We start from the raw sequence: 25,626 nt of genomic DNA on the forward strand, positions 1-25,626 counted from the left end.
CATTTATGTGCTGCACCTACGTACTGACTTTTGTCAACTCGTGACATCCAGATCCCTCTGCCCAGATGCGTTTTGAGTCTGCTTTCCATTTGGGTAACAATTTTGCCTTTTTATTTTTCTGCCAAAATGGATGTGATTGTTACCTGTTACATTCTTCTTGACAACACCTACTAATCAGATCCAGTTGCCAACCTATTAGTACTTTTTTCTCATGCAACATAAACTGTATCTTATATATCAGTATGCTTGCAAAGTGTCCTAATGAGTGCAAAATGAAAAGCGCGGGTCTATTTTTAAGCAATATTTCAGTTCTGTACCACTACATTGTGACTTGGTGAGAAAGTCAAAGAACAACACAGCACGGGAAACGGGCCCTTTGGCCCAACGAGCCCGCGTCGCCATCTTAACAAAGCATTTTCCTACACCTACCTTGACCCGTGTGTATGCATATGGTACCCCCATTGGAAACCAGATTCAGGGGAGAATAATTTAGGGACAATTTGTTACACCAGTCAGCCTAAGAGCACATCTTTGGGGTGTGGGAGGAAACCCACGCAACCACACGGAGAATGCGCAAACTCCCACAGACACTGGCCCAAATCCATGTATCTGCACAGCTAGCAGTGATAGTCACTGAGCTGTTGTGGTGCCCATCTGGTCCAGTTTTAAGCACACACGACGACACGAAGTACTAGGCCACTCTCGAAACATCCATGACCCACCACATGTATACCCCTCGTTAGACAACAAGGTCGACCGACACACCTGCAGAGTAAAAAGACAAAACATCAACACATGTAGCATTAGATTTCCAGTAACATCCCGAGGCTCTGACCCTTATTTAAAACCCTCCCCATAACCCTCCATCCCTGTTTCACTCACGTGCCTATCTAAGTAAACCTTAAACAAGTCCAGCGTGCCTACCTCCACCACCTTACTTGGTAGTGCACTCCAAAGAAGAACAAACAAAGAACAAAATGAGCCCGGGAAACAGGCCCTTCGGCCCAACGAGCCCGCGCCGCCATCTCAACAGCACCAGGGCCCCTCTCCACCCACGACCCCTGTCTAATGTTTTATGGCCATCCAGATTGAGGAAAACTGATTTAGGGGCAATTTATTCCTGCCAATCAGCCTAACAGCACATCTTTGAGGTGTGGAAGGAAACTGGAGCACCTGGAGAAAACCCACGCAAGCATGGGGAGAATGCGCAAACTCCCACAGACACCAGCCCAAATCCATGTGTCTGCACAGCAATCAGCGATAGTCACTGAGCTGTCGTTTTGTCCAGTGCCGGTCCCAAATCCCTATCAACTTATACTTGAAAGCCTCCCACATGCCAGATGTTGATTTGCCCTCAAACATCCATACCCCCACGACCCTCTGTTTGAAAAACCTCCCTCTAGTATCCAAATTATACTTCTCCCCCCTCACCCTTAGCTTGTGACCCCTCATGATATTTGTCTCCAATCTCGAAGAGTAATCACAGGCTAATCAGGAAATTGAAATTGGAGGCAACAATAGATCAACCATTGAGTGGCTGAGCAGCCTCAAGAGACCGAATGGTCTACTCCTAGTTTGTTTTTATGTTCCTAATTAATTGACTGTGCAGCCTTTTTGGATGTTCTGACATTGTAATAATCACTAAACAAATGCAAGTGCTTTTTTAATGTTACAAAAGTTTTAAGATTAATCTACCAATGTCATCAACAGCAATTTCTAGATTTTGATTCTCTTCCATCTTCAGTTGTGTTCAAGCATGCTGTTGTTGCTTTAAATCAGTTCTGAGATAGTACTGGTGAATTTGCACCTAGCCCCAGAAGGAATTGCACAAATGTCCAAAACTGAAAGGATAGCATTCTGAATTTGGAATATTAATAGTTACTACTTGCTCATTTCCAGTATTCACCTTATCCCCAATTGCTAACAAAACTGGCAGTTTGACATTCCAGGATATATGACAGAATTTCTACAGTGTTTCTTTCACGTGTTTCAGGGGTGATAGAGATTTGGAAAGAGGTGGGGGGAGTTGTGTTGCTAATTCATATCAGAGTTGTTCTGAGGGCTCATCTCGCAAGGCCATATGGGTAGAACTTGGGAATAAGAAGCATGCAATAACTTGGGAGGCCAGCAGTACAACCCCAAACAGCCTTGGAAGATAGTGAAACAGATGTGTGGACCAATTATAGAAAAATATAAAAGCAGAATTGAGGTGGTGAGTGATTTTAATTTCTGCTATATTGACTGGGATTCCCCTCATGCCAGGAACTTGGTTGGGGGAGATTTGTTACGTGTGTCCAGGAGGGTTTCTTGAAGCAATATGTAGTTCAACTGGGGAAGGGGCCACACTGGACTTGGTATTGGGGAATGAGCCTGGCCAGGTGATGAGATTTTCTGTAGGGGAGCATTTTGTGAACAATGACCATAATTTGTAAATTCTCAGTTACTTGTGGATAAGGATAAGAATAGTCATAGAGTTACACAGCATAGAAACAGGCCCTTCAGCCCAATGTGTCCATGCCAAACAGGTTTCCTAAATTGAACTAGTCCAATTTGCCTGCATTTTGTCCATATCCCATAAACTTTTCCTTTCCTTGTACCTGTCCAAATGTCTTAAATGTTGTAATTGTGCACATCATCCTCCATGAAAAAATGTTGCCCCTCGGGTCCCTTTTCAAATTATTCTCCTCATCTGAAGCCTATGCCTTCTAGTTTTGGACACCCCTACCCTGGGGGGAAAAAGACCTTAGCTATTCAGCTTATCTATGACCCTCTATAAGGTCACCCCTCATCCTCCTAAGCTCCAGGGAAAGAAGTCCCAGCCTAACCAGCCCCTCTTATAATTCAAATCTGCCAGTCCCAGTAATAACCTTGTAAATCATTTTTGCACCCTTTCCAGTTTAATGACATCCATCCTATAGCAGGGTGACCAGAAATGTACGCAGTATTCCAGATGTGGTCTTAACAATGTCTTGTACAGTTGTGGCATAATGCTGTAACTCCTATACTCAGCCTTCTGAACAATGAAGGCAAATGTGCCAAAAGCCCCCTTCAGCATCCTGCCTGCCTGTGACTCCATTTTCAAGGAACTATGTACCTGCACCGTTAGATGTCTCTATTTGACAACACTCCTAACTGTGTAGCCTGCCATGGTTTATCTTCAAGATAATCATCTTCAGTATCCACTAAACAACCAATTTTAGTATCATCTACCAACTTGCTAATCATGCCTCCCTGTATTCTCATCCAAATTGTTTTACGTAAATGACAAACAACAGTGGACCCAGCACTGGTTCCTACGGCACACCGCTGGTCCCAGGCCTCCAGTCTGAAAAACAACTTTCTTATACCACCCTCTGTCAGCTACTGGCAAACCAATTTTGTATTCAGTTGGCTGGTTCTTCCTGAATCCCATGTGATCTAACCTTACTTACCAGTCTACCATGTGGTACCTTGTCAAAAGTAGTGCTAAAGTTCACATAGACAGCGCCTACTGCAGTGCCCCCATCTGTTTTTTTTTCTTGATCACCCCTTCAAAAAATTCATCAAATTTGTAAGTCACGATTTCCCATGCACAAAGCCATGCCGACTATCTCTAATCAGTCCTTGCCTTTCCAAATGCATGCAGACCATCCTGTCTCTCAGAATCTACTCCAACAACTTGCCCACAGCTAACGTTAGGCTCACGAGTTTTAGTTCCCTTGCTTTTCTCTGTTACCTTTCTTAAATAACGGTATAACATTTGCCTGCCTTGGGTGAAAGTACTAAATTGGGGAAGGCTAACTACAATAATATTAGATTAGAACTGGAGAATATGGATTGGGAAGGCTATTTGAGGATAAATCCACAACTGTCATGGGGGATCTGTTAAAGCTAGTTGATTAGTGTTTAGGACCTGTGAAAATGAAGGATAAGAATGGCTAACAGGATAGACTAGCAGGACTGATGGTGGACAAGTCTCTAGGACCGGATGGAATGCATCCCAGGGTTCTGAAGGAAATGGCAGAGGTGATAGTAGACGCCTTAGTGGTTATTTACCAAACTTCGCTGGATTCCGGGGAAGTGCCAGAAGATTGGAAAATGGCTAATGTTACGCTGCTGTTTAAAAAAGGTAGCAGGGAATTATAGGCCGGTTAGTTTAACGTCTGTAGTTGGAAAAATGCTTGAATCTGTCATCAAAGAAGAAATAGCGAGGCACCTGGAAAGGAATGGTTTGATAGAGCAAATGCAGCATGGATTCGTTAAGGGGAAGTCATGTTTGATGAATTTATTGGATTTCTATGAGGATGTGACTAGTACGGTAGACAGGGGAACCGGTGGATGTGGTGTTTCTCGATTTTCAAAACGCGTTTGATAAGGTGCCGCACAAAACGTTGCTTCAGAAGGTTAGGGGGCATGGAGTTGGGGGTAAGGTGTTAGCGTGGATAGAGGATTGGTTGTCTAATAGGAGGCAGAGAGTTGGTATCAATGGGTGCTATTCTGATTGGCAGTTGGTGACTAGTGGAGTGCCGCAGGGATCGGTACTGGGGCCTCAGCTATTTACCATTTAGATAGGTGATCTGGAGGAGGGGGCTGAGTGTAGGGTGATGAAATTTGCTGATGACACGAAGATGAGTGGAAAAGCAAATTGTGCGGAGGGTGTGGAAAGTCTGCAGAGGGATCTGGATAGGCTGAGCGAGTGGGCGAGGACCTGGCAGATGGAGTACAATGTTAGCAAGTGTGAGGTTATCCACTTTGGCAGGAATAATAGTAGGAGGGATTACTATTTAAAGGGCAAAAAGCTGCAGCATGCTATGGTGCAGAGGGACCTGGGGGTCCTTGTGCATGAGTCGCAAAATCCCAGTCTGCAAGTGATCAAGAAGGCGAATGGTATGCTGGCCTTTATAGCGAGGGGGATTGAATATAAAAGCAGGGAGGTCTTGCTGCAACTGTACAGGACACTGGTGAAGCTGCAGCTGGAGTACTGTGTGTAGTTTTGGTCTCTGCACTTGCGGAAGGATATTTTGGCCTTGGAGGGAGTGCAGAGGAGGTCCACTAGGCTGATACCAGAGATGAGGGGGTTGGACTATGAAGAGAGACTGAACAGACTGGGTCTGTACTTGTTGGAGCTCAGAAGGATGAGGGGAGATCTTATAGAGACGTATAAGATAATGAAAGGGATGGATATGGTAGAGGTAGAGAGATTCTTCCCGCTCAGAAAGGACAGCAGGACTAGAGGGCACAGCCTCAAGTTAAGGCGGGGCAGTTTAGAACAGAGTTGAGGAGGAACTTCTTCACTCAAAGGGTGGTGAATCTCTGGAATTCTCTGCCCGTTGAAGTGGTGGAGGCTACCTCGCTAAATATATTTAAGACACGGGTAGATAGGTTTTTGACAGACAAGGGAATTAAGGGTATGGGGAGAAAGCGGGAAAGTGGAACTGATCCCTTCAGATCAGCTATGATCTTATTGAATGGCGGGGCAGGCTCGAAGGGCTAGATGGCCTACTCCTGTTCCTATTTCTTATGTTCTTAAGGTTAGGCAACCTTGGATGACCAGAGAAATTGAGCTTTTTCGAAAAGAGGCATATGTATGGTTTAGGAAACTGAAGACAGACAGCCCTCTAAGACTATAAAGAAAGCGGCAAATAACTTGAAGAAGGAGTTAGGAGGGGCAGAAGGGGCCATAAAATATCCTTGGCAAACAGGATTAATGAAAATCCAAAGGCTTTTATATAAGTGGAGCCTGAGGAAGTGGGTGAGGTCCTTAAATACTTTGCATCTGATTCACAAAGGAGGAGGACATGGTGAATGGTGAATCCAGAGGGGGGTATGTTGATATTTTAAGGCATATGGAGGAGGTGGTGTTGTGTGTTTAAAAAGCTCTAAGGTAAACAAGACCCAAGAGCTGATGTGATCCATCCCAGAAAACTGAGGGAGGCTGGGCCTTGTATGAAACTTGTGTATCCTCTTTAGTCACAGAAGTCGCAAAGAACTGGGGAATAGCCTATGTTTTTTCTTTCGTTTAAGGCAACCAGCGTAATCCAGGAAATGACAAGCTGGCGAGCCTTACATAGTGTTAGGGAAATTTTTGGAGAAGATTCTTAAGGGCAGGATTTACTCACATTTGGAAAAATAGGGACTTGTTAGCAATAGGTACATGGCTTTGTTCAGGGGAGGTCTTGTCTCTCAAACTTGACTGAGTTTTTTGGGGAAATGACAAAGATGATTGAGGGCAGGCAGTAAATGTCTCTGGACAACATCATCTGGCCGTTGACAACGTCCCTGGTGGTAGGCTGATGCAGATATGATACTGTGAGGCATGAATTGGATATGATGGGCTGGGAAACATTTACCGAAAGGGAAGATAGTGGACAGGCAATGGTAGGCATTTAAATAATGAATAGGTGAACTCCAGAAGTTGCTTATTCCTGTTTGGCACAAGAAGAGAATTGTGGCCAAACAAGGCTGACCAGGGAAATTAGAGTTTCAGGTTCAAGGAAGAAGCATACAAATTGGCAAGAAAAAGCAATAGGCCTGAGGATTAGCCGCAGTTTAAAATTCAGCAAAGGCAGGACAAGGGATTGATTTAAGAAGTGGAAAAAAAAGTATGAAAGTAAGTAGCAGGGAACATAAGAACTGACTAAAAGTTTCTATAGGTATGCAAAGAGGAAAGGACTGTCCAAAATAAATGGAGGCCATTTATAGTCAGAAATGGGAGAATTCATAATGGGGAATAAAGAAATGGCCGAGGAATTAAATTCGTACTTTGCTTCAGACAGGCGGGAAGATCTAAATGTACCAGAAGTGCTGAGAGAAACAAGTTTTAGTAAATTGCTGAAGAGAATCAGTGTTAATAGAGAAATGGTTTTGGGGAAATTGGGATTGAAGGTGGATAAATCTCCAGGTCCTGATAAATCTTCATCCGAGAGTACTTAAAGAAGTGGCCTGGAAATAGTAGATCCGTTGGTGGTTATTTTCCAAAATTCCTTGGACTCTGGACTGGTTCCTATAGATTGGAGGGTAGCTAATGTGAGCCACTATTCAAAAAGGAAGATGGAAAGAAAACAGGGAATGATCCTCACGTCAGTACTAGGGAAGTTGTTAGAGTCCATTATCAAGGATTTCATAACTCAGCATTTTGAAGGCAATGGTATAATCAGACAAAGTCAACATGTATTTACATGCTTGATGAATCTTGGAATTATTTGAGGATGTTACTATTAGAGTTGACCAAGAACAGCCAGTGGATGTTGCTTGTTTAGACTTTCAGAAGGCTTTCAACAAGGTCCCTTAACAGCATACATGTTTGCAGGTAGTGCCTTGAGGTGGATAGAAAGCTGGTTAGCAGATAGAAAGCAAGCACGCAGGTACAGCAGGCAGTGAAGAAGGCAAATGGTTTGATTGCCTTCTTAGTGAGAGAATTTGAGAATAGGGATGTTTTGCCATAATTGCATATCATGTTGGTGAGGCCACATGTGGAGTAGTGTGTGCAGTTTTGGTGTCCTTCTGAGGAAGGGTGTCCATGCTATGGAAGGAATGCAGTGAAGGTTTACCAGGCTGATTCCTGGGATGGCAGGTCTGTTGTATGAGGAGAGACTAAATCGATTTTAGGATTATATTTACTGGAGTTAAGAAGAGTGAGAAGGGACCTCATAGGAACTAATAAAATTATAACAGGGTAAATGCAGAAAGAATGTTCCCAATGGTGGAGAGTCCAGAACTAGGGGTCATAGTTTGATGATAAGGGGTGTAAACCTTTCCGAATTGAGGTGAGAAATTTCTTCACCTAGTGGGTGGTGAATGTGTGGAATTCATTACCACAGAATGTAGTTGAGGCCAAAACATTGTCTGATTTCAAGAAAAAATTATGTGTAGCTCTAGGGGGCTAAACAGCTCAAGAGATTTGAGAAGGGGGGAATCGGGAAATTGAATCTGATGATCAGAACGAATGGTGGAGCAGATGTGAAGAGCCAAGTGGCTTGCTCCAGCTTACATCTTCTATGTAGAAGGTGAAGTCACATGGCATCCATGATGTGCTGGTAAAATGGATAGAGAATTGGCTTGGTCATAGAAGACAGGTGCCTTTAATGGGAGTGTTCCATTCCTTGGTGAGGTAGAAGGAAACTTCCATCTTGAGCATCAGATGTGATTCGATGGCAGCACTTGCTGGAGTTGGAAGGATGTGGGTTCAATTCCCATATAGGGGTCTGATCATATAATCTACATTGACACTCCCATCCATTCATAAGGGACTGCTATACTTTTGAGAGTCATTCAGTAAGATTATTAAACTGAAGCCCTGTCCAGTCCTATAGATGGTAGTCATGATGTGGCGATGCTGGTGTTGGACTGGGGTAAACACAGTAAGACATCCAACAGATTTGTTTGGTAGTAAACGCCATTATCAAGTTCATGAGACACGAGCTCCCCTTCACAAATCTTTAAAGAAGAGCATTCAAAACTCATGAACTTTTAAGAGGGAAATATATTTTTCCTCATCTTTGCTCTAAATGGATAACCCCTTATTTCTAGACAGTCCCCTAGTTCTAGATTCTGCCACGAGAGGAAACATCCTTTCCACATCCACCCTGTTTTATTGCTAACCTTTCTAAAGTTCATATATAGGTTGCTCTTGCAACACAACTACACCTAAATCATTGCTCTCAATCTCTCTATCAGGTGCTGCTCATCATTTCCTGTTACTTTGTTAGCTTAAGTATGAACCATTTCCAAAGTAAAATACAAGACAAAAATTCTTCCTTTTTAGATCTGTGTACTGCATTGAGCTGCATTCTTCCTGTTCTCCATTATGATGAGTGTTATCCTCTTGTGGATTCTGTCAAGCATTGCTTGTGATGTATCAAAATGGTTTTTTTTGCACTCATAGCTTGGATGCAGTATCTGCCATTTATTCAAGAAGAAACAGAATTTTTGACTACAGTGGTAAAGATTTTTGCTAATGCATGTGGTCAACAAAGCAGCGTGCTTGTCAAACAACCTATATGACAAGTGATCTGGCCCATTTCCTGCCATAACGACGAACGTTAATACAATCAGCCTACCCTATATAAAACACAAATTGATTTAAAATGTCAAATTGGATATGAAACAGATTTAATGTCTTTTGTATACACTGATTGCATATGGATATCATTTTCTTAGAATATGGAAGAGACAGAGGCAGGTATGTCAGTCATTTAATAGTGATATATTTGAGTGATCTCAACATCATAGCTATTGCATGCACATAGCCAATAATTTGGGAAAGGAAAGAGATGCAATAATTGATGGTGAAAGAAGTGTATAGTAATTTAATGATGTGTTCTCATAATCAGTGTGTTTTGTCAAATCTTCCAATGATCTCCAACCTTGTAACGGTCAGACTATTGGAAAACTGGAGGGTTACCAGTGCAAAGACTGGCAAACTTACTTTGAGTAATGTCTGAAGGAACACTGGAGTATTTCAATGTGAGGACCTTGTGGACTACTTCATCCCATTGCCTTGGCCTCTGATCACGCAATTGCTTGTCCTCTTAACCTGACTTTCCACCCATGGTTTGAGGGTTGCTGATACCAATCAGTTCATGTACCCGGCAATAGCCTTTGTGTGTTATTTCAAACTGTTATCAATCTCAGCCACTCGTTTTTCCAACAATAGCTCTACCTTGAGTTTCCCTTTTCTCTGAGTTTCTTGAATCATGTTGGTTCTTCATTATTCTTCCTAGTGTGCAAGATTTTGATGAGTATAGATAGAGCCAGCAGGCTTTTTCCACTGCGGCTAGAGAAGGAAAAAACCAGAGGGCATGGGTTAAGGGTGAAAGGAGAAAAGTTTAAAGGGAAAATTAGAGGGGGGGAGATTCTTCACGCAAAGAGTGGCGGGAGTGTGGAATGAGCTGCCGGATAAAGTGGTAAATGCAGGGTCACTTTTAACATTTAAGAAAAACTTGGATGGGCTCATGGATGAGAGGGGTGTGGAGGGATATAGTTCAAGTGCAGGTCAGTGGGACTAGGTAAAAAATGGTTTGGCACAGACAAGAAGGGCCAAAAGGCCTATTTCTGAGCTGTAATTTTCTATGGTTCTATGGTTCCATGACTTTTTAAATCGCACTTCCGCCAATATGCTGGTCAGTGTCATTAATATGGTCTGATATTGTGAACGTAGCTTGCTGTTGATCTCAACCTCCCGGATTTCTACATTACCTTCAGCAATGTCAAACCACTCAGTCCTCTAAGAATGTCTGTTCATTGTCCTTCAGGGAATCTCTCTGGTGGATCCTGTCCTATCTGCAAGTTATGGATATTGTATCAATTCTAATGGCTTCCACCCTCACGCTCATAGTTACCTTAGTTGCTATTGAACTTTAGTCAACTGAGGCCATGGACGAAGGAACTCAAACTCCCAAATTATTGTACCACAAACCTCCTTCAATTTACAGTTATCACAGAAGTCAGAGGTTTACAGCCCTTCGGCCTAACTTGTCCATGCTGCCCTTTTTAACCACTAAGCTAGTCCCAATTGGCCATGTTTGGCCTATGTCCATCTCTACCCTCCCTTACCCATGTAACTATCTAAATGCACCTAGCTCTACTACTATCTCTAGCAACTTATTCCAATACTCACCACCCTGTGTGGAAAAAATTGCCCATCTGGACACTTTTTGTATCTGTCCCCTCTCACCTTATACCTATGTCCTCTAGTTTTGGACTCCCCTACATTTGGGAAACAATGTTGACTATCTAGCTGATCTATGCCCCTCATCATTTTATAGACGTCTATAAGATCATTACTAAGCTTCCTAAGTTCCAGGGGGAAAAAGTCCCAGTCTATCCACCCCCTCATAACTCAATCCATCAAGTCCTGGAAGTCCTAGTAACTCTTTCCTGCACTCTTTCTAGTTTAATATTCTTTCTATAATAGGGTGACCAGAACTGTACACAGTATTCCAAGTGTGGCCTTACCAATGTCTTGTACAACTTCAATAAGACATCCCAACTCCTGTATCCAGTGTTCTGACCAATGAAACCAAGCATGCTGAATGTCTTCACTACTATCTTCCTGTGTCCACTTTCAAGGAGCTATAAATATCTAGATCTTTTTGTTCTGTCACTCCCCAATGCCCTACCAGTAACTGAGTACATCCGGCCCTTGTTCGATCTACCAAAGTGCATCATCTTGTATTTTTATCTAAATTGAACTCCATCTGCCATTCATCAGCCACTGGCTCAATTGATAGGATCCCATTGCAATCCTAGATAGCCGCCTTCACTGTCCACTATGCCACCAATCTTGGTGTCATCTGCAATCTTACTAACCATGTCTCCTAAATTTTTCATCCAAATCATTAACATAAATGACAAATAACAGTGGATCCAGCACTGATCCCTGAGGCACATCACTGGTCACAGGCCTCCAGTTTGAAAAATGATCCTCTACAACCGCCCTTTGGCTTCTGTCATCAGTCCAATTTTGTATCCATTTGGCTACCTCACCGTGGATCCTGTGAGATTTAACGTTGTGCAACACCTATCATGTGGTACCTTGTCAAAGTCTTTGCTAAAGTCCATGTTACCCCTTCAACAAACGCAATCAAATTTGAGACATAAATTTTCCACTCAAAGCTATGCTGACTGTCCCTAATCAGTCCTTGCCTCACTAAATACTTCTGAGACACAAGATCTAGAGATATCAAACTATACTATAAAACATTAGTACACCAGGCATCAAACTTTGTTATACACAAAGTATTTAACCTCTGACTTGCTTTGTTATGATGATCACCTGACGAAGAGGGGAACCTCAAGCTTGTGAGTTTACTATCAAATAAATCGGTTAGACTTAAACCTGGTGTTGTCAGACTTCTTACTTGCTTTGTTATGCACATATTTATACACGCAGTAGTCAAAGGCATCGAAAATTCCAAACTCATGATTTGGACTCGGATATACTACCCATGGCAAAATAAATTGATCAGATTCCTTCTCGATGGACTTTGGTCTGAGGTCTCCACTGCCTTTTTTTTTTGATCACGAGCACTGAAGAGTCATGCCTCTGTCAGGAATCGTGATTCTTTCAGGAACACAACAAACTGGGATCTATGTTGAATCACTATTCAAGATATAGCAACACCCACTGTCCAATCAAATTGCTTGTTCCATGGCCGAACATCTTGTTCTTGCTGCTCCCAAACTACTTAGCCTGATTCAGAGTTAGCCCTTATAAACATCAAGCTTTGATAGTATTATTTTTGCTGATGCTTTCATGATTACCCATCCATTAACCTTTGACATCTATGGTTCATACTATCAGCCCTCGTTGCATCGCTATGCAGCTCCTATCAGCCCTCAGCTTGTTGCCTCTGTCCTTAATACCTATCAGGCACCCAGGGCATCCAAGGATATCTAAACTTTCATGCAACTCTTTCTAAACTTGGAAAGACTGAAGTTGGAGTACAGGAGAGATACTGAGATGTTGTACTCTGACGATTCACTTGAATGCTGTTTGGGTTGTGAAAATACACTGACTTAAAATGAAGTTTTTCTGAGGTGTTTAAGATTGAACAGAATAAATAGGAGTAGACTATTTCCACTGGCATGGGGATCTAAACAAGGTGACATAAAGATACAATCAAATGTGGGAGATAAAATGTGATTCCTTCAAGTAGAAATGTGTTTGTAGTGGTGACAAACTTGTGTTTTCAGCTGGAGGGAGAAAATGTGTTTGGTTTTTTAAGTTGTTTAAATCTTGGCTGAAACCCGTCAATTGCGAGCAATATTGCATCTCATACTTTTAAAATATAGCTTTGTGGTTTTGAGTTCTGAATTGACTGTAGAAAAGGATATATGTCTTGTAGTGGGTGTTAATAAAGATGAAACTGACTGGACACGAAGAGGTCAAGATTCATGTCCCATCTCTAAGAGCAGATCTGTGGATTTGTGATACTTTCATTTTCAACTCGAAATATTTACAGGTCAGTTGTCCTTCATCTTTGAATCCTTCTGTACAGTATGATGCTCTGTGTCCTTGAAGGTAATCTGAGCCATTGATGTTCATACTGTTAACTTTCCAAGAAAGTCAGTCTCATGATTTATGCCATGCTTTCCTATAAAAGTGTTTCAAAACCCACTTAGTTTTTTTTCTCCTCTTATGAACGAATGGCTTTGCAGATGATTGATCTTAAAAACTAGCAACTCTTTAGTCAGGTGAGATGTTGACGCAGCAGACCACTTCAGAGTTGTTTCAAGTTTTGGGAAGTGTAGCGAGAGCTGTGCACTAGCTGCAGTTGTGCAAAAGCCAAATTTGTGTCTGTGCAGCATAATGAAGCCATTTGGTGAGACAGAATGAAACTGTTGCTCCACCTCTTATGAGGCAGCTCAGACTTGGAACTTATTTGCTCTGTAACTGGCAGACAAAATTTGCTGTCTTAAATAAATTCCAAATATGTTTGTCTCCTCCAATGATGGAAATATGTTACATAGATTATACAGAAACAAGTTAATCAACCAAGTTATCCATACTGGTGTTAGGCTCCAAATGAACCTCAGCCCCCTTGTATTCCTTTCACCCCCTGGAGGATAGCAAATGTTGTCCCCTTGTTCAAGAAGGGGAGTAGAGACCATCCTGGGAATTATAGACCGGTGAGCCTTACTTCTGTTGTGGGCAAAGTTTTGGAAAGGATTATAAGAGAGAATTTAAAATCATCTAGAGTGAAATCATTTGATTAGGGATAGTCAACACGGTTTTGTGAAGGGTAGGTCACAAACCTTATCAAGTTTTTTTGAGGAAGTGACCAAAGAGGTGGATAAGGGTAAAGCAGTTGACGTGGTGTGTATGTATTTTAGCAAAGCCTTTGATAAGGTTCCCCATGGTAGGCTACTGCAGAAAATACGGATGTATGGGATTGAGGGTGATTTAGCAGTTTGGATCAGGAATTGGCTAGCTGATAGAAGACAGAGTGGTGGTTGATGGGAAATATTCAACCTGGAGTTCCATTACTAGTGGTGTACCGCAGGAATCTGTTTTGGGGCACTGCTGTTTTGTCATTTTTATAAATGACCTAGATGAGGGTGTAGAAGGATGGGTTAGTAAATTTGCAGACGACACTAAAGCCGGAGGAGTTGTAGACAGTGAGGATGGATGTTACAGTTTGCAGAGGGACATAGATAAGCTGCAGAGCTGGGCTGAGAGGTGGCAAATGGAGTTTAATGCGGAAAAGTGTGAGGTGATTCACTTTGGAAGGAGTAACAGGATTACAGAATATAGAGCTAATGGAAGGGCTCTTGGTCGTGTCAACGAGCAGAGAGATCTCAGTGTACATGTGCATAGCTCCCTGAAAGTTGGCACCCAGGTTGATAAGGTTGTTAAGAAGGCGTACGGTGTGTTAGCTTTTATTGGTAGAGGGATTGAATTTCGGAGCTGAGAGATCATGCTGCAGCTGAACAAAACTCTGGTGCGGCTGCACTTGGAGTCTTATGTGCAGTTCTGGTCGCCGCGTTATAAGAAGGATGTGGAGGCACTGGAAAGGGTGCAGAGGAGGTCTACCAGGATGTTGCCTGGTATGGTGGGAAGGTCTTATGAGGAAAGGCTGAGGGTCTTGAGGTTGTTTTCGTTAGAGAGAAGAAGATTACGAGGTGACCTAATTGAGGCATACAAGATGACCAGAGGATTAGATAGGGTGGACGATGAGAGCCTTTTTCCTCGGATGGTGATGGCTAACATGAGGGGACGTAACTTTAAATTAGGGGTGATTATTATACGACGGATGTCAGAGGTAGGTTCTTTACTCAGAGGGTAGTTAGGGTGTGGAATGCCCTGCCCGCAGCAGTTGTGGACCCGCCAACTTTTAAGGGCATTCAAATGGTCAGTGGATAGGCATATGGATAACATTGGAATAGGTTAGGTTAGAGGGTCATTAGATTCGTTCCACTGGCGCAACATCGAGGGCCGAAGGGTCTGTACTGCGCTGTAATGTTCTATGTTCTATATTCTTACTGTGTTTCTGATTTAAATGCATATATACTGTGCACCTCAAATTACTTATGATGGGAAGTTTCATATTCTAGGCATCAAATTACATAGAATGTACAATGCAGAAACAGGCTGCTCAGAAAAACCAATCCATCATGGTGTTTATGCTCCATTTGTACAAAAGAAAATGACAGCACAGGAACAGGCCCGTTGGCCCTCCAAGCCTGCACTGACCATGCAACTTAACAAAACCCCTCCCCTTCCAGGGACCATATTCCTCTATTCCCATCTTATTCATGTCTTGACAAATACACCCCTTAAGTCACTACCATATCCACTTCTACTACCTCCCCCGGCAACGAGTTCCAGGCATGTACCGCCCTCTGTGTTTTAAAAAAAAATCTGCATCATAGGTCTCCTTTAAATATTGCCCCTCACACCTTAAACCTGTGCCCCCTAGTAATCGACTCTTCCACTCTGGGGGGGGGGGGGGGGGGGGGGGGGAGCTTCTGACTATCCACTCTGTCCATGCCCCTCATAATCTTGTAGACTTCTCAGGTTGCCCCTCAATCTCTGTCGTTCCAGTGAAAATAAAAGTTTCTCCAACCTCCCCTCACAGCTGATGCCCTCCATACCAGGCAACATCCTGGTAAATCTTTTCTGTACCCTCTCCAAAGCTTCCACACCCTTCTGGTAGTGTGGCAACCAGAATTGAACACTATATTCCAAGTGCAGCCTAACTCATGTTCTATAAAGCTGCAATATGACTTGCCAATTTTTAAATTCAATGCCCTGGCGATGAAGGCAAGCATGCCGTATGCCTTCTTGACTACCTTCTCCACTTGCATTGCCACTTTCGGTGACCTGTGTACTTGATCCCTTTGATCCTAAAGGGCTTTACAATTTACTGTATATTTCCTATTTGTATTGGACCTTCCAAAATGCATTACCTCAGATTTGTCCTGATTAAATTCCATCTGCCATCTCTCTGCCCAGGTCTCCAACTGATCTATATCCTGCTGTATCTTCTTATAGTCCTCATTGCTATCCGCAAATCCACCATCCTTTTTGTCGTCCACAAACTTACTAATCAATCCAGTTACATTTTCCTCCATCATTTTCATATATATCACCAAACAGCAAAGGTCCTAGCACTGATCCCTGAGGAACACCACTTGACATGATGTGGATATGCCAGCGTTGGACTGGGGTAAACACGTAAAAAGTCTGACAACACCAGGTTTAAGTCCAACCGATTTATTTGATAGTAAACTCACAAGCTTTCGAGGTTTCCCTCTTCGTCAGGTGAATGAAGAGATCTGGCCTCAGACAGAGCATATAAAGCACAGACAATCTACAGATTACTGATTTAGAATGCAAATCTTTACACCTAACCTGCTATTCAAGTCTTAAAGTGACTGACGATGTGAGTGGAAGGAGCACTGAGCACAGGTTAAAGAGATGTGTATTGTCTCCAGACAGTACAGTAAGTGAGGTTTTGCAAACCCAGGCAAGTCACGGGGGTTACAGTGCGATGTGAACCCAAGATCCCAGTTGAGACTGTCCTCGTGTGCGGAACTTGGCTATCAGTCTCTGCTCAGCGACTCTGCACTGTCGTGTGTCATGAAGGCCGCCTTGGAGAATGCTTAACCGAAGGTCAGAGGCCAAACGCCCATGACCACTGAAGCATTCGCCAACAGGAAGGGAACAGTCTTGCCTGGTGATTGTCGAGCGATGTTCATTCATCCATTGTCGTAGCATCTGCATGGTCTCCCCAGTGTACCGGGAGACCGTGCAGATGCTACGACAATGAGGATAAAACAATTTCTCTCAAGGCCCCAGCAATTTCTTCCCTTGCCTCCCTCAGTATTCTGGGGTATATCCCATCAGGCCCTGGAGACTTGTCTACCTTTTATTGATTCTCAAGAACCCCACACCACCACCTTTTTTGATCTCAACATGACTCGAACAATCTACACATCCTTTTCCAGACTCATCATCCACCAAGTCCTTCTCTTTGGTGAATACTGACACAAAGTACTCTTAATACCTTGCCATTTCCTCTGGCTCCACACATAGATTCCCTCCCTTGTCCTTGAAGACCTTGGGACTTTCCTTAATCGTGCTGGCCAATGCTGCTTCGTGACCCCCGTTTAGCCCTCCTTTATTCCTTGCTTCTTTTTACTTGTATTCCACACTTACTTCGTGTGTTCCCAGCTTCCTAGCTTTGACAAATGCTTCATTTTTCTTTGACTGGGCTCTCTCTTGTTATCCAAGATTTCCAAAACTTGCCATATTTATCCTTCATCCTTACAGGAATGTACCAGTCCTGAATCCCTATCAACTTGCACTTGAAAGCTTCCCACATGCCAGATGTTGATTTTGCCCTCAAGCATCTGCCCCCAGTCTACATTCAGTTCCTGCCTAATATTGTTGTAATTAGCCTTCTCCCAATTTAGCACCTTAACTTGAGGACTACACTTATCTTGATCCATCAGTATCTTTAAAGACTACTGAATTGTGGTCACTGTTCCCAAACTGCTCCCCTACTGAAACATTGACCATCTGGCCAGGCTCATTCCCTAATACCAGGTCCAGTATGGCTCTTTCCCTCATTGGACTATCTATGTACTGTTTCAAGAATCCCTCCTGAATGCTGCTTCAAACTTTGCCCCATCCACACCCCTAGTACTAAGTGAGTCCCAGTCAATACTAGAGAGGCGGTGCTCGACAGACTGGAGGGGCTGATTGTGGACAAGTCTCCAGGACCAGATGGAGTGCATCCGAGCGTTCTGAAAGAAATGGCGGAGGTAATAGTGGATGCCTTAGTGGTTATTTTCCAGACGTCGCTGGATTCCAGGGAAGTGCTGGAAGATTGGAAAACGGCTAATGTTACGCCGTTGTTTAAGAAGGGTGGCAGGCAAAAGGCAGGGAATTATAGGCCGGTTAGTTTAACGTCTGTTGTAGGTAAAATGTTAGAATCCGTCATCAAGGAGGAAATAGCGAGGCATCTTGAAGGGAATTGCTTGATAGAGCAGACGCAGCACGGTTTCGTTAAAGGGAAAAAATTTACTGGAGTTCTATGAGGATGTGCCTAGGGCGGTGGATAAAGGAGAGCCGGTGGATGTGGTCTGTCTTGATTTTCAGAAGGCGTTTGACAAGGTACCTCACGAGGTTATTGCAGAAGGTCAGGGGACATGGAGTTGGGGGTAGGGTGTTAGCGTGGATAGAGCATTGGCTGTCAAATAGGAGGCAGAGAGTGGGGGTCAATGGGTGCTATTCGGATTGGCGGTTGGTGACTAGTGGAGTGCCCCAGGGGTCGGTGCTGGGGCCTCAGCTATTTACCATTTATATAGATGATCTGGAGGAGGGAACCGAGTGTATGGTGTCGAAATTTGCTGATGACACCAAGATTGGTGGAACGGCAAATTGTGTGGAGGGTGTGGAGAGTCTGCAGAAGGATCTAGATAGGCTGGGCAAATGGGCCAGGAACTGGCAAATGGAATTTAATGTTGGCAAGTGCGAGGTGGTCCACTTTGGTAGGAGTAATGGTAGGAAGGATTATTACTTACGTGGAGGAAAAACTGCAGCAGGCGACGGTGCAGAGGGACCTTGGGGTCCTTGTGCATGAGTCACAAAAACCCAGCTTGCAGGTGCAGCAGGTGGTCAGGAAGGCAAATGGGATGCTGGCCTTCATAGCGAGGGGGATTGAATATAAAAGTGGGGAGGTCTTGCTGCGGCTGTATAAGGCATTGGTGAGGCCGCAGCTGGAGTACTGTATGCAGTTTTGGTTGCCGTACTTACGCAAGGATATTTTGGCCTTGGAGGGAGTGCAGAGTAGGTTTACTAGGCTGATGCCGGAGTTGAGGGGGTTGAGCTATGAGGAGAGGCTGAATAAACTAGGCTTGTACTCGTTAGAGTTTAGAAGAATGAGGGGAGATCTCATTGAGACGTATAAGATGATGAATGGGATGGATAGGATAGAGGTGGAGAGACTCTTCCCGCTCAAAGGACAGTAGGACTAGGGGGCACAGCCTCAAGATAAGTGGGGGGGCGGTTTAGAACAGAGTTGAGGAAGAACTTCTTCACTCAAAGGGTGGTGAATCTCTGGAATTCTCTGCCCATTGAAGTGGTGGAGGCTACCTCGCTAAATATTTTTAAGACACGGGTTGATGGGTTTTTGATAAGAGAGGGGATTAAAGGTTATGGGGAGAGGGCGGGAATGTGGAACTGAGCCACGACAGATCAGCCATGATCTTATTGAATGGCGGGGCAGGCTTGAAGGGCTGGATGGCCTACTCCTGCTCCTATTTCTTATGTTCTAATATAGGGAAAGTTAAAATGTCCCACCACAACATACCTGCTCCTTTGTCTCCTGCTGATAGTTGGGTGGCCTGTAGTAAACCCCCAACATTGTGACTATACCTTTCCTATTCCTGAGCTCTACCCATATTGCCTTGCTATATGAGCCCTCCGTGGTGTCCTCCCACAGTACAGCTGTGATATAATCCTTAACCACTGTGCAACTCCCCCATTCCTTCTACATGCCCCTCTATCCCATGATCAGATAGTCAACATCATTTCATGAATGGAAAATCATATTTGGCAGATCTGTCGGGTGTTTTATTCTTTTCATGGGTGAAACATCCTTGGACACTTCCCCATATTGCTGGGTGGATAATAGTACTGTAGCCAAACTGGAATAGCTCAGCTAGGGGCATGGCTAGTTCTGAAGCACATGTCTTCAGCACAATTGCCAAAATGTTCTCAATGCCCATAGCCTTTGCAGTATCCAGTGCATTCAGTTGTGTTAGCACTATGCCAATCCATAAAACTCTTGCCCATGTCCTTTTAAATTTAATTGAGTATTGCATTTGTCCTTAATTTTGGATTTCTGTGCCCAATGAGTCCAGTTATTTTGTCTGAATATCATTGTGATAAAACTGGGGTTTCAATTTACCATGAACTTCTTTATAAGTCTGAGACCTATGCCGTTTCCTTGCCCATATATGCAGCTTTAAATGATACTCAATTTTTCATTTATACTGCAGTTAACCTGAATCAACAGATCCTTTCTCAACGTATTTAGTCCTCCTGAACTCTGAAACTAACATTTTAAATTGTCTGCAGTACTCTGACTATTGAAACCTGTTGATGCTTTTGATCATTGTTGCCCAGTTGTTGATCATTCTTGGATCACTGTTCCCTACACAGGGAGACCTAATACCACAATGTTTAGGATCATCGAGAAGGATTAAATGGGATAAATGACTTTCAACTTGCATTTACTTTGTGGTTTTTATTAGGAAATGTCCCTGTGTGCTCCACAGGAGTGCAATCAGGCAAAAGATTGAGCAGGATATCAGGGGTGACTAAATGCCTCATCAAAGAAACAGGTTTAAATGAGGGCCTTAAAGGTGACATTTAGGTAGGAAATAGTAAACTGAGGCAAAAACAAAAAATGCTAAAAAATCTCAAGTCTGACAGCATCTGTGGAGAGAGAACAGAGCTAACATTTCAAGTTTGGATGATGCGAAGGCACAGCCACCAGTGGTGGAATGGAGAGCCAGAAATGGAGACAGACAGAATTCTGAGAAGATAGCAAGGTAGGAGCAGATTACAGAGAAAGGGAGATGCAAATAGACAGATGTTTTATATAGTTTAGCTTCCAGTCCCCAAATATCAGTGAGCAAAAGGCGGCTGAGTGCACAAAATCTGATGTGGGTTAAAATTATGTGCAGAGTTTTCAATGAGCTCAGTTTTATGGAAAGTGGGAAGTCAGCCAAGAACTAGAACCACACAAAACCAGAGCCCCTGCTTCCTCAAATTGTAATTAGTATAAATACCAGTGCTTCTTGCAACATTTAGACAGAAATCTCAAATCTCTTTACTCCAAGTACCAACAACTGCCACTAAATTTTGAATGCTGTTTTTCTAACTTTTGCAGACAGCTCAAGGCAAAATGGAAGTTGCATTTATTTTAATCTCAAACTTTTATTCCCTCAATCATGAGTCTACAATTTTACTTTATTTTGTTTCATTTCAGTATTTCTAACACCATATGTTGCTTTTATGTTAATAAATCTACATTTTTAAAAATTAAAGAAATACATTTACATTCAAGTGTTTTCAATAGCTCAGTGCTAGATTATGAATTCAGTCATGCAAAAAAAACCTCAATCTAGATTTAATCAGTTACTTGATTCAAAGACTGCTAAAAACAGTGTCCTAAGAACATCTCCAAATCCTTAAAACAGATATAAAATTAACGTTATTAAAACAACTTCTGTCTCATTTCTCCAAAGCTGTTCTCCTGAAGTCGTGGAAAGAATGTAACCAATCTTACACCAAAGCAAACAAATGCATGCAATAGAATGAATCAACAGCTCAGTATGGTTTGCAGCAAAATAAAATGTTCTCTTGCACTTCCTGAAGATGGCAAGATTGTAAAATCTGCCTCATTTGTTTGTGATTTTAATCAGCTACAAATTTAAGCTTCCTGCAATGAACATAAAGCTATTAAGTTCTCATTTCCTCAATTCAAAAGGTCACAGATCTATAGATGCACTTAACAGACCCTTAATTTGTAATGTTATTTAAATGGTAAAAAATTGCAACATGCTGCTGTGCAGAGGGACCTGGGTGTCCTTGTGTAGGAATCTCAAGGAGTTGGTTTGCAGGTGCAGCAGGTAATTAAGAAGGCAAACAGAATTTTGTCCGTCAATCCTAGAGGGATGAAGTTTAAAAACAGCGAGATTATGTTGCAGCTGTATGGGGTGCTGGTGAGGCCACACCTGGTGTACTGGTCTCCTTACTTGAGGAAGGATATATTGGCACTGGAGGGGGTGCAGAGGAGATTCACTAGGTTGATTCCAGAGTTGAGAGGGTTGGCTTGTGAGGAGAAACTGAGTAGACTGGGGCTGTACTCATTGGAATTCAGAAGAATGAGGGGCGATCTTATAGAAATATATAAGATTATGAACAGAATGGGTAAGATAGAAGCAGGAAAGTTGTTTCCACTGGTGAGTGAAACTATAACCAGGGGGCATAGTCTCAAAATAAGGCAACGCAGATTTAGGACCGAGTTGAGGAGGAACTTCACACAAAGGGTTGTGAATCTGGAATTCCCTGCCCAGTGAAGCAATTGAGGCTACCTCATTGAATGTTTTTAAGACACGGATAGATAAATTTTTGAACAGTAAAGGAATTGAGGGTTAGGAAAAGTGGAGCTGCGTCCACAAAGATCAGCCATGATCTTATTGAATGGCAGAGCAGGCTCGAGGGGCCAGATGGCTGCCTTCTGCTCCTAGTTATTATGCTCCTATAGTCAGCACAGAAAATAATTTTTTAAAAAAGCTAAATTCAAGAATCAATTGAACCAAAAATATATGGCAAGAGGCTTATGGATTGGTGTAGTACCAATAGTTATTTGTATTGATCTTTGCTGGTTTTCTCCATGTGTATATGTGAAATGATAATCATAGAATCATACGATGTAGAAGAGGCCCTTCGGCCAATTGAGTCTGCACTGACACGTGAGAAACACCTAAATCTCGCTTTAATACCATTTCCTGGGCCCCTAGCCTTGAATGTGCCAAGTGCTCATCCAGGTACTTTTTAAAGGATGTGAGACAACCCACCTCCGCCACCCTCCCAGGCAGCATACTTCAGACTATCACCAGCCTCTGGGTAAAAATGTTTTTTCTCACATCCTCCCCTCACCTTGAACTTATGTCCCCTCATAACTACCCCTTCAATGAGGGGAACAGCTACTCCTTATCCATGCCTCTCATAATCTTGTATACCTTGATCAGGTCACCCCTCAGATCTCTGCTCTAACAAAAGCAACCGAGGCCTATCCAACTTCTCTTTATAATTTAAATGTTCCATTCTAGGCAGCATCCTGGTGAATTTCCTCTGCACCCCCTCCTGTGTAATGTGGAATGTCTGATAATAAAACTGGACATAGTATTCTCGTTGTGGCCTCACCAAAGTTCTGTACAACTCCAACTTGACTTCCCTTTTTTCCATCTATGCCTCGATTGATTAAAGTGAGCAGTCTTACAACACCAGGTTAAAGTCCCAACAGGTTTATTTGGTAGCACAAGCTTTTGGAGCGCCACTCCTCCTTCAGATGAGTGAAGAGTTGTGTTCACAAACAGGGCATACGTAGACACAGATTCAATTTACAAGATAATAGTTGAAATGCAAATTTTACAGGTAATCAAGTCTCTATAGGTGCAGACAATGTGAGTGGAGAGAGGGTTAAGCACAAGTTAGAGGTGTGAATTGTCTCCAGCTAGGACAGTTAAAGATTTTGCGAGCCTAGGCAAGTCATGGGACTTACAGATAATGTGACATGAACCCAAGATCCCGGTTGAGGCCAACCCCGTGTGCGGAACATAGCTATCAATTTTTGCTTGGTGGTTCTGCGTTGTCGTAAAGGCCACCTTGGAGAATACTTAGCTGAAGATCAGAAGCTGAATGCCTGTGACTGCTGAAGTTTTCCCTGACAGGAAGAGAACACACCTGCCTGGTGATTGTCAAGCAATGTTCATTCATCCGTTATCATAGCGTTTGCATGGTCTCCCCAGTGTACCACGCCTTGGGGCATCCTTTCCTACAGCATATCAGGTAGACAATGTTGGCTGAGTCGCAAGGGTATGTACCATGTGCCTGATGGATGGTGTTCTCACGTGAGATGATGGCATCCATGTCACTGATCTGGCAAATTTTCGATTGATAAAGGCAATTGTCTCTTCTTGTATGCCTTTTTCATCACCCCACTAACACCCCCTTCCAGTTTTAAAGCTCCATTGACAAACACGCCAAAATCCCTTTATTCCATAGAACCTCTTAGTATCACGATGTACGTTGAAAACTTCCTTGTCAAATTATCAATGCATATTTTCCAGGGCTGAATTGCATATGCCACTTAGATGCCCATTTGACCATTCCACCTATATCATCTTGTAGCCCAAGACACTCAAACTCACTTAACTACCAGCCTACCTTTGTACTGTTATATACTATGCTGAATCCTGGGAATTTGTTGTGATTCATACTGAATATAAAGTTGAACATTCTCAATAAAAACATTATTAAAGCAAAAAAAAATTCTGGGGATTTCCTTCAACCAGAAACTGAACCAGATGAGAGACATAAATACTGTAGCTGAATGAGCAGGACAGAAGCTGGGAATTCTTCAGAGTAACTCACCACCTGATTTCCCCAAAGCCTGTCCACCATCTACAAAGTACAAATCAGGAGTCGGGTACACTTGCCTGGATGAGTGTAACTGTAACAATATTCAAGAAACTCAACACCATCCAAGACAAAGCTGTTGATTTGATTGAAACCCCAGCCACCAAATTAATCATTCACTCCCTGTATCACTGTCCACAGTGGCAGCAGTGTGTATCGTATATACAATATATTAGAAATTTGCCAAGTAGCTACAACAGCACCTTTTTAAACTCTCAACCTCTACCACCTGGAAGGACAAAATGAGCAGGCACATGGAAACACTACCACCTCAAGTTCTCCTCCAACTCCCACACCATCCTGAGTTGGTGCTGTATTGCTATTCCCACTGAATCAAAATCCTGGAATTCTTCGTAACAGCACTAGGGGAACACTAACACCATATGGACTACAGCGGTTCAATAAGAGACTCCACCACAATTAGGGATGGATAATAAATGCTGGCTAAGCCAGCAATGTTCATGTCTTGCAAAACAAGAAAGAGATTTTTCTATGGCTCTGTGCAACAGCTGGCAATGATAATATCCAACAGCGGTAGAAAATACTGTGTTAATAAATTGAATTTTATAAACAATCAATCCCTTTTGGAATGGTGCCGCAATGGTTGGATGATGAATCCTGGTGCATCTCACTCATTTGTATGTTTACTAGCTGGTTTCCTGATTCCTTTAGCAACATATGTGGTGTAATATATGCTTCAGAGGTGTGACATGTGCGTGCTACTTCAAGATATGATGGACAATATTTTATCTCTATCTTTCCGGTCTTATGAACCTGTGGAAATTTTTCTGGGTTTAGTAAGGCTCTGGTTTTGACACATCTGCAGACTAGTTGGAGTATGGGTGTTCAGCGTGTGTGGATGTGCAGAGACTGATCATTTTGACCTATGATAATTATCTTGCCATTGGACATAATTAATACCAATCTGAGATAATGTTTAAACCAATTAGCAACATTAGACCACAAACTGTTGAATTACAATGCGACGACCAAGGTGTTTGTGGGTGGAAGTTCTATTAAACCCAGGTATTTTTTTCCTGATCTTGACTGGAGCAACAAAACGAGCTTTCCATTGGGGGTGTATGGAAGGAAAATCACCCATTCAGTTGTTAGAAAATGCACTTGAATGGGCATTGAATGAATAAAGTAACTAAACCTCCAGAACTGTGTCACTAAAAGTTTTTTTTAAAAATTAATCTCAATCTGTTCATTCAAATCCTGCTTATGAAGTCCAGGAGACCACTAAGCTGTCAGATTTGTCATAGAATCATAGAATTCCAACAGTGCAAGAGGAGCCATTTGGCCCATTGAGTCTGTGCCAACCACAAAGCCACCCAGATCCTATCCCTTAACCCCAAGTATTTTACCCTACTTGTCCCTCTGAAACTAAGGCGCAATTTACCATGGCCATTCCACCTAAC

The 25,626-nt window shown here is 42.8% G+C and overlaps 1 protein-coding gene across 1 annotated transcript in view; it reads left to right on the plus strand.

The window, feature by feature from the left end:
• Positions 1-25,626, plus strand: part of rab22a (RAB22A, member RAS oncogene family) — a 104,584-nt gene that overhangs the window by 26,380 nt on the left and 52,578 nt on the right. The window lies entirely within an intron of this gene.

This window comes from Carcharhinus amblyrhynchos, chromosome 16 (assembly GCF_965287045.1).
Source record: "Carcharhinus amblyrhynchos chromosome 16, sCarAmb.v2.hapA, whole genome shotgun sequence".
NCBI classification, from domain to species: domain Eukaryota; kingdom Metazoa; phylum Chordata; class Chondrichthyes; order Carcharhiniformes; family Carcharhinidae; genus Carcharhinus; species Carcharhinus amblyrhynchos.